The sequence below is a fragment of the Budorcas taxicolor genome, chromosome 19 (genome assembly GCF_023091745.1).
Source record: "Budorcas taxicolor isolate Tak-1 chromosome 19, Takin1.1, whole genome shotgun sequence".
NCBI classification, from domain to species: Eukaryota; Metazoa; Chordata; class Mammalia; order Artiodactyla; family Bovidae; genus Budorcas; species Budorcas taxicolor.
The window spans coordinates 9,676,847-9,694,526 of record NC_068928.1 but is presented as its reverse complement, the minus strand read 5'-3'; the positions used below and the strand labels follow the sequence as shown (position 1 = coordinate 9,694,526).

Genomic DNA, 17,680 nt, shown 5'->3' with positions numbered 1-17,680 from the left:
TCTGGGAGTGTCTTTATTTCACCCTCATAGTACTGCTGGATATGGAAATCTTGCTTGACAATGTTTTTCTCCCCCAGCATTCCACTGCCTTCTGACCTCTACGGAAAACAGTTATACATTTTGTTGTTCCTTATTATACAATGAGTCATTTTTCTCTTTTTAAGATTTTCTATTTGTCTTTGGTTCTCAGCAGTTTGACTATGATGTATCTAGGCATAGATATCTTTGTATTTATCTTTTTGGATCTGGAGGGTTTACTGAGCTACTTAGGATCTGCAGGTTAATGTTTTTTATCAAATTTAGCAAATTTTCAGCCATTATATATTCAAGTACTTGTTTTGCCTCTTTCTCTTCTCTCCTTCATGGGTATAAATTTGAGGTCTCACAAGTCTCTAAGGTTCTTTTAATTTTCTTTTAGTCCTTTGTTCTGCATTCTATAGACTGTATACTTTCTCTTGATCTATATTTCAATTCACCAGTTCCTTAGCTGCCATCACAAACCTTCTGCTAGCCCAACTACTGAATTTTCATTTCAGTTATTCTACTTTTCAAATCTAGAATTTCCATTTGGAAACTCTTTTAGTTAGTTTCTATTTATTAATTTAATTATTTAAATCAAGTCCAATTACTTGGGCTTCTTTAGTGGCTCAGATGGTAAAGAAGCCACCTGCAATGCAGGAGACCCTGGTTCGATCCCTGGGTCAGGAAGATCCCCTGGAGAAGGGAATGGCTACCCACTCCAGTATTCTTGCCTGGAGAGTTCCATGGACAGAGGAGGCTGTCAGGCTACAGTTCATGAGGTCACAAAGAGTTGGATATGATTGAGTGACTAACACGTTAATTATTGAAACTTGTTTATAATAGCTGTTTTAAAATCTTTTATCTGCTAAGCCAGCATCCAGGCCTATTCAGAGTTAGTTTATATTTGCTGCTCTTTCCTTTGAGTAGGACTCATACCTTTTGTTGAGAACTGGAAATTTTAAATAATATATTATAGCAATTCTGAATTCTGATTTTTTTTTCCTGAAGGTTGTTGTGGTTGCCTGAATTAAATCTGTAGAAACTGTCTTCCCCATGATGTGCAGCTGTTAAAGTATTTGCAGCTTGCTTGCTTTTCATTATTATTTTTTTTTTTCAAGAGGATCTGCCTCCAAGAAGGTTCACTCACACAGGTGTTAACAGGAAGCCTCTGTCGACAGAAGGCCTCAGTTCCTCTCTATGACGGCTACTACACAGGGCTGCTTGACAGTGATCATGATCTAAGTAATCTAAGGCAGAAAGCAAGGAAAAGTCACATGTCTTTTATAGGGTAGCCTCAGAAGTCATATGCTTCTACCATATTCTACTGGTTATACAGACCAACTATAATAAAATGTGAAAGATGACTACACAAAGGCATAAACACAGGAGGTGGGGATCACTGGGGGCCAGACAGCAGTTGGCTCTCTCAGCCAGAAAAATGCTTACATTTACATCTAACAAAATATACGGATAGATATGTTCACTGAGAACTACAAAATGCTAATGAAAGAAAAAAAGATGGCCTAAATAACCAGAGAGACATAGCAAGTTCATGAATTGGAAGATTTAACATAGTAAAGACACCAGTTCTCACAAAATTTATCTGAAATTGATTTAATCAATTCCTATAAAAACTTAATAGGATATTTCTGTAGATATAGAGAAGATATAGAGAAAATATAGAGAATTCTATATATATATACTTATATATATAAACATATATAGATATATGTTTCTAAAATATATATGGAAAGGAAAAGAAAGTAGAATAGCTAATTTTGAAAAGAAAAGAATATGGGGAAATTGCATTATCCTTTTTCAGACTTACTATGTAGATAAGGGGCCTCCCGGGTAGCTCAGCTGCTAAAGAATCCACTTGCAAAGCAGAACACCCAGGTTCAATTCCTGGACTAGGAAGTTCCTTTGGAGAAGGGATAGGCTACCCACTCCAGTATTCTTGGGCTTCTGTGGTGGCTCAGACAGTAAAGAGTGTTAGTTGCTCAGTCTGTCTGACTCTGCAGTCCCATAGATTGAATCTACCAGGCCTCTCTGTCCATGGAACTTTCCAGGCAAGAATACTGGAGTGGGTAGCCATTCCCTTCTCCAAAGGATCTTCCCAACCCAGGGATCGAATCTGGGTCTCCTGCAATGCAGGTAGATTCTTTACTCTTTGAGCTACTCAGGAAGCCAGAAGGCAGTAATGAATCTGCCTGTAATGCAGGAGACCTGGGTTCAATTCCTGGGTTGAAAGATCCCCTGGAAGACAGCATGGCATCCACTTCAGTATTTTTGCCTGGAGAATCCCCACAGACAGAGAAGCCTGGGGTCACAAAGAGTTGGACATGACTGAGAGACTAATAAGCAAGCATAGAACATGTAGATAAAAGTAATAAAGATAGTGGTATTAGTAGATAGAGAGACACAGAGATCAATAAAATAGAATAAAGACTCCAGAAATAGATTCACACACATACAGACAACTAATTTTTGGCAAGGCATAGAAGCAATTCAATCAAGAAAAGACAGTCTTCTTCACAAATGGTCACCTATATTCAAAAATATTAACTCTGACCTAAACCTCATAATGTATACAAAAATTAACTCCAAATGGATCATAGATATAAATGCAATACTATACAAATTTTAGGAGAAACTCTTTGTGACTTAAATTTACATAAAAAGTTAACAGTTATGACCCCAAAAGTATAATCTATGAGAGAAAAAAGTCAGACTTTATCAAAATTAAAAACTTTTCCCCTGTGAAAGATATTGTTGAAAGAATAAAAAGACAAATTTGGAGAAAATAGTACTAGTGGATCACATGTTTGATATAGTAATTATATCCAGAATATATAAAGAACTCTCTAAAATCAACAGAAATACTATGGACCTAACAGAAGCAGAAGATATTAAGAAGAGGTGGCAAGAATACACAGAGGAACTGTACAAAAAAGATCTTCACGACTCAGATGATCATGATGGTGTGATCACTCACCTAGAGCCAGACATCCTGGCATGTTGCGGGGGACTGCCCGTAAAGGGTTAAGTCTTGGGAGCTGCTCGGCAGATATGCAGAGCCTTAGGCACGTTCCTAAGCTCCCTGTCCCGCCACCCTCAAGAATTTTTATAGCCCTTAAAGCCCCAAGATGTCTTGTTTCTGCAACATGTAAGATAGATAATCTTATAGTGCTCTGTACACAATGGTAAGGGTCTGGTGATTGTATCCTGAGGTTAAAAAATAATCCTGTGCATGTCTTAAGTCACGTATTTTATCCTATAAATATTGTAGCCTAATAAAGAAAGGCATCAGCCATTTGTGGTCTGATCCTCTCAACCCCATCTTTTGTCTCTATCTCTTATTTTTCTTAGCGGGGACGCTCCGTTCTCTCCCTGTGCAGGTGCAACTCTTGCTTGTGCTGGCCGCGGCAGGTGGCGCCCAACGTGGGGCAGATCGACAGTTTTCCTCGCCACTACTCTTATTAAGCTGAAAAGAGTGAGTATATAAGTATACAAGTGATTTAAATTAAGGAGGAGTAGTAAGGTATATAGTTGAGAGTATAAATATGGGACAGACGCATAGTCGTCAATTGTTTGCACATATGTTATCTGTAATGTTAAAACACCGGGGAATTACTATTTCCAAACCTAAATTAATCAATTTTCTTTCATTTATTGAAGAAGTCTGCCCTTGGTTCCCCAGAAAAGGCACAGTAAGTTTAGAGACGTGGAAAAAGGTAGGGAAACAAATTCGGACTCATTATACTTTACATGGCCCTGAAAAGGTTCCTGTAGAAACTTTATCTTTTTGGACACTAATTCGTGATTGCTTGGACTTTGATAATGATGAATTAAAACGTTTAAGAAATTTTTTAAAACAGGAAGAAAATCCTCTTCATGTTCCTGATTCGGAGCCCAAGTATGCTGTTCCCGAGGGAATTGAAGGTGACCCTCCATTTTGTAACTTATCGCGTCCTTCGGATAATGATGATTCACTTTCCTCCACAGATGAGGCGGAATTAGACGAAGGGGCTGCTAAATACCATCAAGAAGACTGGGGTTTTTTAGCACAAGAAAAGGGGGCGTTAACATCTAAAGATAAATTGGTTGAATGTTTAAAAAATCTCACTGTTGCTTTACAAAACTCAGGAATTAAGTTTCCTAATAACAATTTAAAATCCGCTTCTGCTCCGCCTCTTCCCCCTGCCTATGCTCCTTCTGTTGTTGCGGGTCTCGATCCCCCTCTGGGGCTTCCTCCTCCTCCGCCATCTGAAATTGTGTCTCCGCTACAAAAGGCGTTAAGACAAGCACAACGACTTGGTGAGGTTGTCTCCGATTTTTCTCTTGCTTTTCCTGTCTTTGAACATAACAACCAGCGTTTCTATCAAGCACTGCCTTTCAAACAATTAAAAGAGTTAAAGATTGCTTGCTCACAATACGGTCCTACCGCTCCATTCACTGTTGCTATGATAGAAAATTTGGGTACTCAGAATCTACCCCCAAATGATTAAAAACAAATAGCTAGAGCTTGTCTTTCGGGGGGAAATTATTTATTATAGAAATCTGAAAATGTTAAACAGTGTGCTCATATAGCCGATGTTAATCGGCAGCAAGGTATACAAACCCCCAGTGACACCTACAAATATATTGATCATGTTATTATTATTGTTACAGCGGATACAAAACGGAGAGGCTACGGCTTTTTGGGCATACATTCCTGACCCGCCTATGATTCAATCATTAGGATGGGATAAAGAAATAGTACCTGTCTATGTCAACGACACAAGTCTTTTAGGAGAAAAATCAGACACTCATATTTCCCCTCAGCAAGCCAATATCTCCTTTTATGGTCTTACTACGCAATATCCTATGTGCTTTTCTTATCAATTACAACATCCTCACTGTATACAGGTGTCAGCTGATATATCCTATCCTCGAGTGACTATTTCTGGCATTGATGAAAAAACCGGAAAAAGATCGCACTGTGACGGAACTGGACCTCTCGACATTCCGTTTTGTGACAAACATCTAAGCATCCGCATAGGAATAGACACTCCTTGGACTTTATGTCGAGCCCGGGTTGCGTCGGTATACAACATCAACAATACAAATACCACCTTTTTGTGGGACTGGGCACCTGGGGGAAAACCTGATTTTCCTGAAAATCGAGGACAGCATCCACCCATTCTCTCTGTAAACACTGCTAATGTATATCAAACAGAACTGTAAAAACTTTTGGCTGCCTTTGGTCTTGGTAATAGTCTATATTTGCAACCCAATATCAGTGGGAGTAAATATGGTAATGTAGGAGTTACGGGGTATTTATATCCCCGAGCTTGTGTCCCTTACCCATTCATGTTGATACAAGGCCATATAAAAATAACATTGTCATTAAATATTTATCATTTAAATTGTTCTAATTGCATACTTACCAATTGCATAAGAGGTGTTAAAAAAGGAGAACAAGTTATAATAGTAAAACAACCTGCTTTTGTAATGTTACCAGTTAAAATAACTGAAGCTTGGTATGACGAGACTGCTTTAGAATTGCTACAACGCATTAACACGGCTCTTAGCCGCACTAAAAGAAGTGTAAGCCTGATTGTTCTGGGTATAGTATCTTTAACCACCCTTATAGCAACTGCTGTTACCGCTTCTGTATCTCTAGCACAATCCATTCAAGCTGCTCATACTGTAGATTCCTTGTCATATAATGTTACTAAAGTAATGGGAACACAAGAAGATATAGATAAAAAAATAGAAGATAGATTATCAGCTTTATATGATGTGGTTAGAGTTCTAGGGGAACAAGTTCAGAGCATTAACTTTCGTATGAAAATTCAATGTCATGCTAATTATAAATGGATTTGTGTTACTAAAAAGGCCTATAATGCATCTGACTTTCCGTGAGATAAGGTGAAAAAACATCTACAAGGAATTTGGTTTAATACTAATGTTTCTCTAGATCTATTGCAATTACATAATGAAATCCTTAATATTGAAAATTCTCCTAAGGCTACTTTAAATATAGCTGATACTGTCAACAATTTTTTACAAAATTTATTTTCTAACTTCCCTAGTCTGCATTCACTGTGGCAAAGCATAATTGCTGTGGGCGTGGTTTTGACTGTTGTACTTATCGTGATTTGTTTGGCTCCTTGTTTTATTCGTAGTATTGTTAAAAAATTTTTACATGTGAAAATTCTGATACATAAAAACATGTTGCAACACCGACATCTTATGGAACTTTTAAATAATAAAGAGAGGGGAGCTGCGGGGGACTGCCCGTAAAGGGTTAAGTCTTGGGAGCTGCTCGGCAGATATGCAGAGCCTTAGGCACGTTCCTAAGCTCCCTGTCCCGCCACCCTCAAGAATTTTTATAGCCCTTAAAGCCCCAAGATGTCTTGTTTCTGCAACATGTAAGATAGATAATCTTATAGTGCTCTGTACACAATGGTAAGGGTCTGGTGATTGTATCCTGAAGTTAAAAAATAATCCTGTGCATGTCTTAAGTCATGTATTTTATCCTATAAATATTGTAGCCTAATAAAGAAAGGCATCAGCCATTTGTGGTCTGATCCTCTCAACCCCATCTTTTGTCTCTATCTCTTATTTTTCTTAGCGGGGACGCTCCGTTCTCTCCCTGTGCAGGTGCAACTCTTGCTTGTGCTGGCCGCGGCAGCATGTGAAGTCAAGTGGGCCTTAGGAAGCATCACTACGAACAAAGCTAGTGGAAGTGATGGAATTCCAGTTGAGCTATTTCAAATCCCGAAAGATGATGCTGTGAAAGTACTGCATTCAATATGCCAGCAACTTCAGAAAACTCAGCAGTGGCCACAGGACTGGAAAAGGTCAGTTTTCATTCCAATCCTAAAGAAGGGCAATGCCAAAGAATGCTCAAACTACTGCACAATTGTGCTCATCTCACATGCTAGTAAAGTAATCTGCAGAATTCTCCAAGCCAGGCTTCAGCAATACATGAACCATGAATTTCTGATGTTCAAGCTGGTTTTAGAAAAGGTAGAGGGACCAGAGATTAATTTGCCAAAATCTGCTGGATCACTGAAAAAGCAAGAGAGAAAAACATCTATTTCTGCTTTACTGACTATGCCAAAGCCTTTGACTGTGTGGATCACAATAAACTGTGGAAAATTCTGAAAGAGATGGCAATTCCAGACCACCTGACCTGCCTCTTGGGAAACCTGTATGCAGGTCAGGAAGCAACAGTCAGAACGAGACATGGAACAACAGACTGGTTCCAGATAGGAAAAAGGAGTACATCAAGGCTGTATATTGTCACCCTGCTTATTTAACTTATATGCAGAGTACATCATGAGAAACGCTGGGATAGATGAAGCACAAGCTGGAATCAAGATTGCCGGGAGAAATATCAATCACCTCAGATATGCAGATGACACCACCCTTATGGCAGAAAGTGAAGAAGAACTAAAAAGCCTCTTGATGAAAGTGAAAGTAGAGAGTGAAAAATTTGGCTTCAAGCTCAACATTCAGAAAACGAAGATCATGGTGTCCAGACCCATTGCTTCATGGCAAATAGATGGGGAAACAGTGGAAAAAGTGGTTGACTTTATTTTTCTGGGCTCCAAAATCACTGCAGATGGTGACTGCAGCCATGAAAAAGATACTTACTCCTTGGAAGGAAAGTTATGACCAATCTAGACAGCATATTAAAAAGTAGAGCTATTACTTTGTCAACTAAGGTCCATCTAGTCAAGGATATGGTTTTTCCAGTAGTCATGTATGGATGTGAAAGTTGGACTATAAAGAAAGCTGAGCGCCGAAGAATACATGCTTTTGAGCTGCGGTGCTGGAAAACACTTTTGCAAGTCCCTTGGGCTGCAAGGAGATCCAACCAGTCCATCCTAAAGGAGATCAGTCCTGGGTGTTCACTGGAAGGACTGATGTTGAAGCTGAAACTCTAATGCTGTGGCCACCTGATGTGAAGAGCTGGCTCATTGGAAAAGACCCTGATGCTGGGAAAGATTGAGGGCAGGAGGAGAAGGGTACAATAGAGGATGAGATGATTGGATGTCATCACCAACTCAATGGACATGAGTTTGGGTGAAGTCTGGGAGTTGGTGACGGACAGGGAGGCCTGGCGTGCTATAGTTCATGGGGTCGCAGAGTTGGACACGACTGAGTGACGGAACTGAAAACCAACAGTAAATAATCCAATTAGAAAATGGACAAAAACAAACAAAAAGTTAAATGCAAGGTAAATATGCACATGAAAAGATGTTCAACATTATTACCCATTACAGAATGCAAATTCAAGCTACCATGAGATACCACTACACATTTATTAGAATGGCTAAAATTAAAAGCACTGACAATAATGTACTGGGATTAACTCTCCACTGAAATTCTGAAATTCATATCTACTTGGTACCTCAGAATGTGATCTTACTTAGAAAAAGGGTCTCTGCAGATGCAGTTAATGAAAATAAGGTTATCAGGATCAGAATAGGTCTGAAATTCAATGACTGATATCCTTATAAGACCATGTGAACATATACAGAGTGGATATATACACAGAGGAAGACAGCTATATGAAGACAGAGGCAGAGACTGGAGTTATGCAGCCACAACACAAGGACACCAGGACTGCTGGCAAGTACCAGAAGACAGGACAGACACGTGGAGTGTTTTTTTCCTCAGAGCACGGCCCTGCTATCACCTTGACTTCTAACTTCTAGCCTACATAACTATGGAAGAATAAATTACCACCTCGTTTATTTAATTTGTTATCACAGCCCTAGGAAACAAATACCAAGTGTGAGTAAGAATATGGAGCAATAGGATCTTTCACACATGGCTGGTGGGAATGTAAAATGGTACTGTCACCTGGAAAACTGGCAATTTCTCATACAGTTAAACACAACACAACTCAATAATCACACTCCTGAGTATTATCCAAGAGAATTAGAACATTTTCACACACAAATCTCCACATGAATGTTCATAATAAGCTTTATCTGTAGTAGTCAAAAGTTAGAAACAACAGATATATCCTTCAATGGATGAATGGAAAAATAAGCTGTGGAATATCCATACAATGGACTACCACTCAGTAATAAAAATGAATGAACTATTAATAATGTAACAGTTAGATAGATCTCAAGGGCATTACGCTGAGTGAAAAAAAAATCTCAAAAGGTCATGTATTATATGATTGACATAACATTCTCAAAATGACAAAATTATAGTGATATAGATTGATGGCTGCTAGAGGTTAGGGCTGGGAGGGCATGTGGGAGAGTTTCTTTGGGAGTTCTATATTCCAATTGTGGTGATGGCTATATGAATTTATACATGCAATAAAATTTCATAGACCTACACAGCAGAAAAAAAAATTTAAGAGTTAATGTAAATTGTAGTGAAATCCAAATATGGTCTCTAGTTTAGTTAATGAACAGTATTGCACTAATGTTAATTTTCTAGTTTTGACAGTATGGTTATACAGTTTGCGGCTTCCCTGGTGGGTCAGATGGTAATCAATCTGATTGCAATGCAGGAGAATCTGCCTATAAGGCAGGTCTGACCTCTGGGTCAGGAAGATCCCTGGAGAATGGAATGGCTACCCACTCCAGTATTCTTGCATGAAGAATTCCATGCACAGGACCCTGGTGGACTATAGTCCATGGGATCACAAAGAGTCATGTATCAGTAAATCACTTAAGTCACTATATTATTTAGCCTACAGTACTCTCTTTCAGTATGTTAACAAAACACATACACATAGATGCAGGTAGTAATAAATTTTCATCCATTTGTACTCATATATGAATTTGGCTTTCAGCTTCAGTTATTTGCATTTATTTGTTGGTAAATGTATCCTTCAGAGGCTTGGAAAAGAAAGCAGATTTGCCTCACCTTTTCCCCATAGTTTTCTGATGATATCCAATCAGTCACACAGAAACAGCTGTTGTTACTGGGGGAAGCTGGGTGAAGAATACATATGAATGCGACTATTTTTGCAACTTTCATATGTATTTAAAATTATTATTTTTTTAAAGTCTTAAATGATTTTTACTTTATTATAACTCTTAACCTATAACCCGAAGTTGTGATATAAATATATTGGGGGATGGGAGTAAGTAGCAGCAAGAGTTCAGTTTAGTTCAGTCGCTCAGTACTGTCTGACTCTTTGTGACCCCATGTTCTGCAACACACCAGGCCTCCCTGTCCATGACCAGCTCCTGGAGTATACTCAAAATCACGTCCATTGAGTCGGCGATGCCATCCAACTATCTCATCCTCTGTCGTCCCCTTCTCCTCCTGCCCCCAATCCCTCCCAGCATCAAGGTCTGGTCAAACGAGTCAGTTCTTTGCATCAGGTGGCCAAAGTATTGGAGTTTCAGCTTCAACATCATACCTTCCAATGACTGTTCAGGACTGATTTCCTTTAAGATGGACAGGTTGGATCTCTTTGCTGTCCAAGGGACTCTCAAGAATCTTCTCCAACACCACAGTTCAAAAGCATAAATTCCTCGGCAGCTTTCTTTATAGTCCACTCTCACATCCATACATGATTACAGGAAAAACCACAGCTTTCATTAGATGGACCTTTGTTGGCAAAGTAATGTCTCTGCTTTTTAATATGCTGTCTAGGTTGGTCATAGCTTTTCTTCCAAGGGACAAGCATCTTTTAATTTCATGGCTGCAGTCACCATCTGAAGTGATTTTTGAGCCCCAAAACACAAAGTCTGCCACTGTTTCCACTATTTCCCCATCTATTTGCCATGAAGTGATGGAACCAGATGCCATGATCTTAGTTTTCTGAATGTTGAATTTTCAGCCAACATTTTCACTCTCCTCTTTCACTTTCATCAAGAGGCTCCTTAGTTCTTCTTTACTTTCGGCCATAAAGGTGGTGTCATCAGCATATCGAAGAAGGAGGTTATTGATATTTCTCCCAGCAATCTTGATTCCAGCTTGTGCTTCACCCAGCCAGGCGTTTCTCATGATGTACTCTGCATATAAGTTAAATAAGCAGAGTGACAATATACAGCCTTGATGTACTCCTTTCCCGATTTGGAATGAGTCTGTTATTCCATGTCCAGTTCTAACTGTTGCTTTCTGACCTGCATAGAGATTTCTCAGGAGGCAGGTCAGGTGGTCTGGTATTCCCATCTCTTGAAGAATTTTCCAGTCTGTTGTGACCCACAGAGTCAAAGGCTTTGGCATAGTCAATAAAGCAGAAATAGATGTTTTTCTGGAACTCTCTTGATTTTTTGATGATCCATCCAATGGATGTTGGCAAATTGATCTCTGGTTCCTCTGCTTTTCCTAAATCCAGCTTGAACATCTGGAATTTCACAGCTCACATACTATTGAAGTCTGACTTGGAGAATTTTGAGCATTACTTTGCTAGTGTGTGAGATGAGTGCAATTGTGCAGTAGTTTGAACATTCGTTGGCATTGCCTTTCTCTGGGATTGGAATGAAAACTGACCTTTTCCAGTCCTGTGCCACTGCTGTGTTTTCCAAATTTGCTGGCATATTGAGTGCAGCACTTTCATAGCATCATCTTTTAGGGTTTGAAACAGCTCAACTGGAACTCTATCACCTCCACTAGCTTTGTTCATAGTGATACTTTCTAGGGCCCACTCTACTTCACATTCTAGGTGGGTGATCATACCATCACGATTATCTGGGTGGTGAAGATCTTTTTTGTATAGCTCTTTAGTGTATTCTTGCCACCTCTTCTTAATATCTTCTGCTTCTGTTAGGTCTATACCATTTCTGTCCTTTATTGCACCCATCTTTGCATGAAATGTTCCCTTGGTATCTCTAATTTTCTTGAAGAGATCTCTAGTCTTTCCCATTCTGTTGTTTTCCTCTGTTTCTTTTCATTGACCACTGAGGAAGGCTTTCTTATCTCTCCCTGCTATTCTTTGGAACCCTGCATTCAAATGGGTATATCTTTGCTTTTCTCCTTTGCCTTTAGCTTCTCTTCTTTTCTCAGCTGTTTGTAAGGCCTCCTCAGTCAGCCATTTTGCCTTTTTGCATTTCTTCTTCTTGGGGATGGTCTTGTCCCTGCCTCCTATACAATGTCACGAATCTCAGTCCATAGTTCTTCAGGCACTCTGTCTATCAGATCTACTCCCTTGAATCTATTTTTCACCTCCATTGTATAATCATAAGGAATTTGATTTAGGTCACACCTGAATGGGCTACTGGTTTTCCCTACTTTCTTCAATTTAACTCTGAATTTGGCAATAAGGAGTTCATGATCTGAGCCACAGGCAGCTCCCAGTCTTGTTTTTGCTGACTACATAGAGCCTCTCCATTTTTGGCTGCAAAGAATAGAATCAATCTGATTTCAGTATTGACCATCCAGTGATGTCTGCATGTAGAGTCTTCTCTTGTGTTGTTGGAAGAGGGTGTTTGCTATGACCAGTGCGTTCTCTTGGCAAAACTCTATTAGCCTTTGCCCTGCTTCATTCTGTACTCCAAGGCCAAATTTGCCTGTTACTCCAGGTGTTTCTTGACTTCCTACTTTTGCATTCCAGTCCCCTATTAATGAAAAGGACATCTTTTTTGGGTGTTAGTTTTAAAAGGTCTTGCAGGTCTTCATAGAACCATTCAACTTCTGTTTCTTCAGCATTACTGGTTGGGGCATAGACTTGGATTACTATGATATTGAATGGTTTGCCTTGGAAACGAACAGAGATCATTCTGTCGATTTTGAGATTGCATCCAAGTACTGCATTTCGGACTCTTTTGTTGACTATGAGGGCTACTCCATTTCTTCTAAGGGATTCCTGCCCACAATAGTAGGTATAGTGGTCATCTGAGTTAAATTCACCCATTCCAGTCCATTTTAGTTTGCTGATTTCTAAAATGTCGACGTTCACTCTTGCCATCTCCCGTTTGACCACTTCCAATTTGCCGATTCACGGACCTAACATTCCAGGTTCCTATGCAATACTGCTCTTTTCAGCACTGGATTTAACTTTCATCACCAGTCACATCCACAACTGGGTGTAGTTTTTGCTTTAGCTTCGTATCATTCTTTCTTGAGTTATTTCTCCACGGATCTCCAGTAGCATATTGGGCACCTACCAACCTGAGGAGTTCATCTTTCAGTGTCCTGTATTTTCGTACTTTCATACTGTTCATGGGGTTCTCAAGGTAAGAATACTAAAGTGGTTTGCCATTCCCTTCTCCAGTGGACCACACTTTGTCAGAACTCTCCACCATGACCTGTCCATCTTGGGTGGCCCTACACGGCCTGGCTCATTGTTTCACTGAGTTAGACAAAGCTGTGGTCCATGTGATCAAATGGTTTAGTTTTCTGTGACTGTGCTTTTCAGTTTGTCTGCCCTCTGATGGAGAAGGGTTAAGAGGCTTATGGAAGCTTCCTGATGGGAGAGACTGAGGGGGGAACTGGGTCTTGTTCTGATGGGCGGGGCCATGCTCAGTAAATGTTTAATACAATTCTCTGTTGATGGGTGGAGCTATGTTCCCTCCCTGTTGTTTACTTGGGGCCAAACTATGGTGGAGGTAATGAAGATAATGGCGACCTCCTTCAAAAGGACCAATGCAGGTACTGCTACAGTCAGTGCTCCCAACCCTGCAGCAGGCCACCACTGACCCATGCCTCTGCTGGAGATTCCTGGATACTCCCGGACACTCCCGGTTAAGTCTGAGTCAGTCTCTTATGGGGTCACTGCTCCTTTCTCCTGCATCCTGGTGCATACAAGGTTCTGTTTGTGCCCTCCAAGAGTCTTATTTCCCAGTCCTGTGTAAGTTCTGGCAGCTCTCGGTGGGGTTAATGGCGACCTCCTCCAAGAGGGCTTATGCCATACCCAAGAGGTGGATATGTAACAGTTGGATAAGATCATAAGTCTTTACCTCCTAAAATAAGAAACAAAGATTTTAAAATTGAAAAAGCATGAGACAGAAATAGAAACATTCTCTAGGGACATAGAGGTAAATTCAAGAAACAAACTAAAGAATTAAAAATTGTTGCCTCAGGAAATTCCCTGGCAGTCCAGTAGTTAAGACTCTGAGCTTCCACTGCAGGGAGCACAGGTTCCATCTCTGTTCAGAGAACCAAGATCCCACATGTACAACCAGGAAAAAAAAAAAAACGTTGCCTCTGATGAGGAATTGGGTAGAGAAGGGTAAGAGACTGTTCTTTCTCATTATAAAATTTATAGCATACTATTACACTTTATCCTAAAAAACTGCACGTGTTATACTGAACAAAAATGAAATTATTTTAAAAATCTACAGTTTCCAATGTCCTACTCCCAGACCTACTGTGTAACAATATGTTAATAGAGCCACGTATTTCAATTACCTTAAGATTTTTAACAGGTTCAAACTTTGGTTTAGCTGGATAAAGCATTAGTGTCAGATCATGCACTTGAAGCCCAAAGCAGTCTTTGGCATATTTCATGGACTCAAAAATGCACCCTCAACCCTAGACAGCAGATTTAAATAAACACGCAAGTCATTAAAAACTGAACCAAGAAAAAAGAGCTTAAATGGGTCAGTATAATCCATCACCACAATGCAAAGCCTCCTTACAAAAGTCATATAGACAGTAAGTAAAAGAATCTTTGTACATGAAGGAAAATAATTTATATTGACAAGTTAAAACTAATTTCTCTCTTGCAATCTAAAATGATAGTAGGCAATAATTTTTATCATATATTTGAATTAAATGTACCTTTAGTGTACTCTCCTCCTTCAATATAGCTTATCTTTGAGGTTTTGGTGAAGTTTCGTTGCCATAACAACCTGAGTAAACCCTTTATTGCTGTAGATATCTGTAGCTATTTATAAATGCAACAGCTGGATCTGTCCAGCTAATTTCTTTTATAAGATACAAAAGAAGTGTTCACTTGTTCTGAAGAAACTTGAGGAAAATGTCAGGGACCAGTAAAAGTAAATTTTCATATTTTTAAATATAGAAGTGTACTACAAAATATACAGAATAAGTCAGAAAATGCCTGTCAGCACTGTTTTCTAAAGAAATATCAATATAAACACCTAAGCTTTCGAAATTGTCAACCATTTTCTGAACTGGAAAATGCTTATTTTAAATGTATTTCTTCTTTTCATAGTTTAAAAAAATTCAAGACAATACTCAAAGAAGTAAACATTAGCATTTATATAAAACAATATTTATCAGCAGGTAGGGCAAACTAAATTCATTAAGAAAAAAAGAATAAGTATTTTAAAGGTGAATCCTTTCCCTTTTCAAAATGATTATATTGATTTTATTAAAATGACTAATAATATTTAGAATGGAGAAATGCCTATCTTCTCTGATAGGATTATTTAAGCACACAAGATTTAAAAATAAAAAGTTTAAACACAACATTGTAAAGCAATTATCCTCCAATTAAAAAATAATAAAAATAAAACAATGCCAAAACAATAAATAAAAGGTTTATTCTGCAGCATGCAGCAGCTGATTAGGAGTTCTCAAACGGTAAGAAGTTCTTACACGGGCCCATGCTACATAGTCTCCAGAGTGCTGGCCCAGTAGATCACTCAGATTAAGACTGCGATATTTAGGACAACTTACAATTTTTACCCACAGGGCAAAAACTGTTTTAAATTACATATAAATAAATTCATTGACTGCTATTATTATATATATTTTTCTACCCTGGATTGGGAATTTTTTCTGTGTGCTCATCTCCTTTATAACCCTTTCTCCAAGTATGATTTGTATGTTTGAGAAACAAATATAGTATCTTATATATCTTATATTTAATTTGTATGAAAATTAAATATCTACAGTGTCTATATTTAACATTAATCTATACTTAATTTTACAAAAATTAAAGAATGTACAAAAGACAGTTTCCTAAGTAAATAAAATTAAGAACCAAACAATGGGCAATCCAAATAGCAGTAGCAATGTTATTCCAAATTTCAAAGATTAACAATAGATGCATAAAAACTATTCTCCTATATTCATTTTTGCTGTATTTTGATATAAAACATATTCAAATATTAAATGAGGCTTTTCCCCTTTCACCTAGATCTTTTGGAGAACCGCATAATTAAAATCCTAAGAAACTATTCCTGTGCCTAGAATTTCAAGTAAGTCTGCCTTTCATGAAAGTACCCACATGATTATTTTTCCAATACTTTTATAGTTCCTTTCCTGGCCATTCCATTCCTTGAGCAATTTATTGAAAGTGCTTATATGGCAGCAATATGCCCACTTATGTTTTTCTTCAACTACACAATTTTCCTTGGGTGACATAAATGAGGATAAGACTTTATTCTTATACTTTGCCGTAACAGTTTAAAATGTACTCACATATATTATCTGCTTTGACATAGGTAAGCTATTATTCTCATTTTGAAAATCAGAAAAAAAAAATAGGCTAGAAGCGTTTGCCTTAGGTCAAACCAGAAGAGCAAGAATAATCAGAACTCAGCTCTCCGGACATATCTTTTTCACAGCATTTTGCTGCCTCCCAATTTTAAGTGACAAGGAGGAGAGAGTGGTGTGACTGACTCTGGCAGCCCGCAGCTGTAACAAACCCTGAACAACAGAATCAATTACATTCTATATTCCCTAACAGCCATGGTCGACCTGTCTGATATCACAGCTTTATTAACCACAGGTTTAAATTTATGCTTGTAAAAATTTCTTTACAAAAAAAGAGAAAAAAGCACGTTGTATTCCAAAAAAGAATCACCCATCAGACCCAAACTTGCACATTTTCTATTTACAGCCAATCAGTGTTTAAAACAGGAATCATCTTAATCAAAGAGCAAGTTTACAAATGGCTAGGGGATATACCTTTAGGAATGTGAATACACTATTTTGAGCAAACACTTAAATCCACACCACCCTGAATGCACCCGTCCTGGTCTGATCTTGGAAGCAAAGCAGGGTTGGGCCTGGTTAGTACTTGGATGGGAGACTGCCTGGGAATACCGGGTGCTGTAGGCTTTTGAGACTTCCCTTGTGGCTCAGACGGTAAAGCGTCTGCTTGCAATGTGGGAGACCCGTGTTCAACCACTAGGTTGGGTAGATCCCCTGGAGAAGGAAATGGCAACCCACTCCAGTACTCTTGCCTGGGAAATCCCATGAACGGAGGATCCTGGTAGCTACAGTCCATGGGGTCGCAAAGAGTCAGACACGACTGAGCGACTTCACTTAAATCCTAGTATGAGGCTAGAATAAAATAGAAAATGAAAACAGAAGAATGTCCAACTTTGACATTCTTCCTACCAGTTAACAATATGGCAAATGCTTTTTCAGTTCAGTTGCTCAGTCGTGTCCAACTCTTTGCGACCTCATGAACCGCAGCATGCCAGGCCTCCCAAAGTTCAGTTCAGTTGCTCAGGCGTGGCCACCTCTTTGAGACCCCATGAATCGCAGCATGCCAGGCCTCCTTGTCCATCACCAACTCCCGGAGTTCACTCAGATCCACGTCCATCGAGTCCGTGATGCCATCCAGCCATCTAATCCTCTGTCGTCCCCTTCTCCTCCTGCCCCCAATCCCTCCCAGCATCAGAGTCTTTGCCAATGAGTGAACTCTTCGCATGAGGTGGCCAAAGTACTGGAGTTTCAGCTTTAGCATCATTCCTTCCAAAGAAATCCCAGGGCTGATCTCCTTCAGAATGGACTGGTTGGATCTCCTTGCAGTTCAAGG

The 17,680-nt window shown here is 39.1% G+C and overlaps 1 protein-coding gene and 1 pseudogene across 1 annotated transcript in view; one reads left to right on the top strand and one right to left on the bottom strand.

The window, feature by feature from the left end:
- Positions 1–17,680, bottom strand: part of PPM1E (protein phosphatase, Mg2+/Mn2+ dependent 1E) — a 229,441-nt gene that overhangs the window by 143,617 nt on the left and 68,144 nt on the right. The gene's annotated exons all lie outside the window — the stretch shown is intronic.
- Positions 16,856–16,974, top strand: LOC128065767 (uncharacterized; annotated as a pseudogene).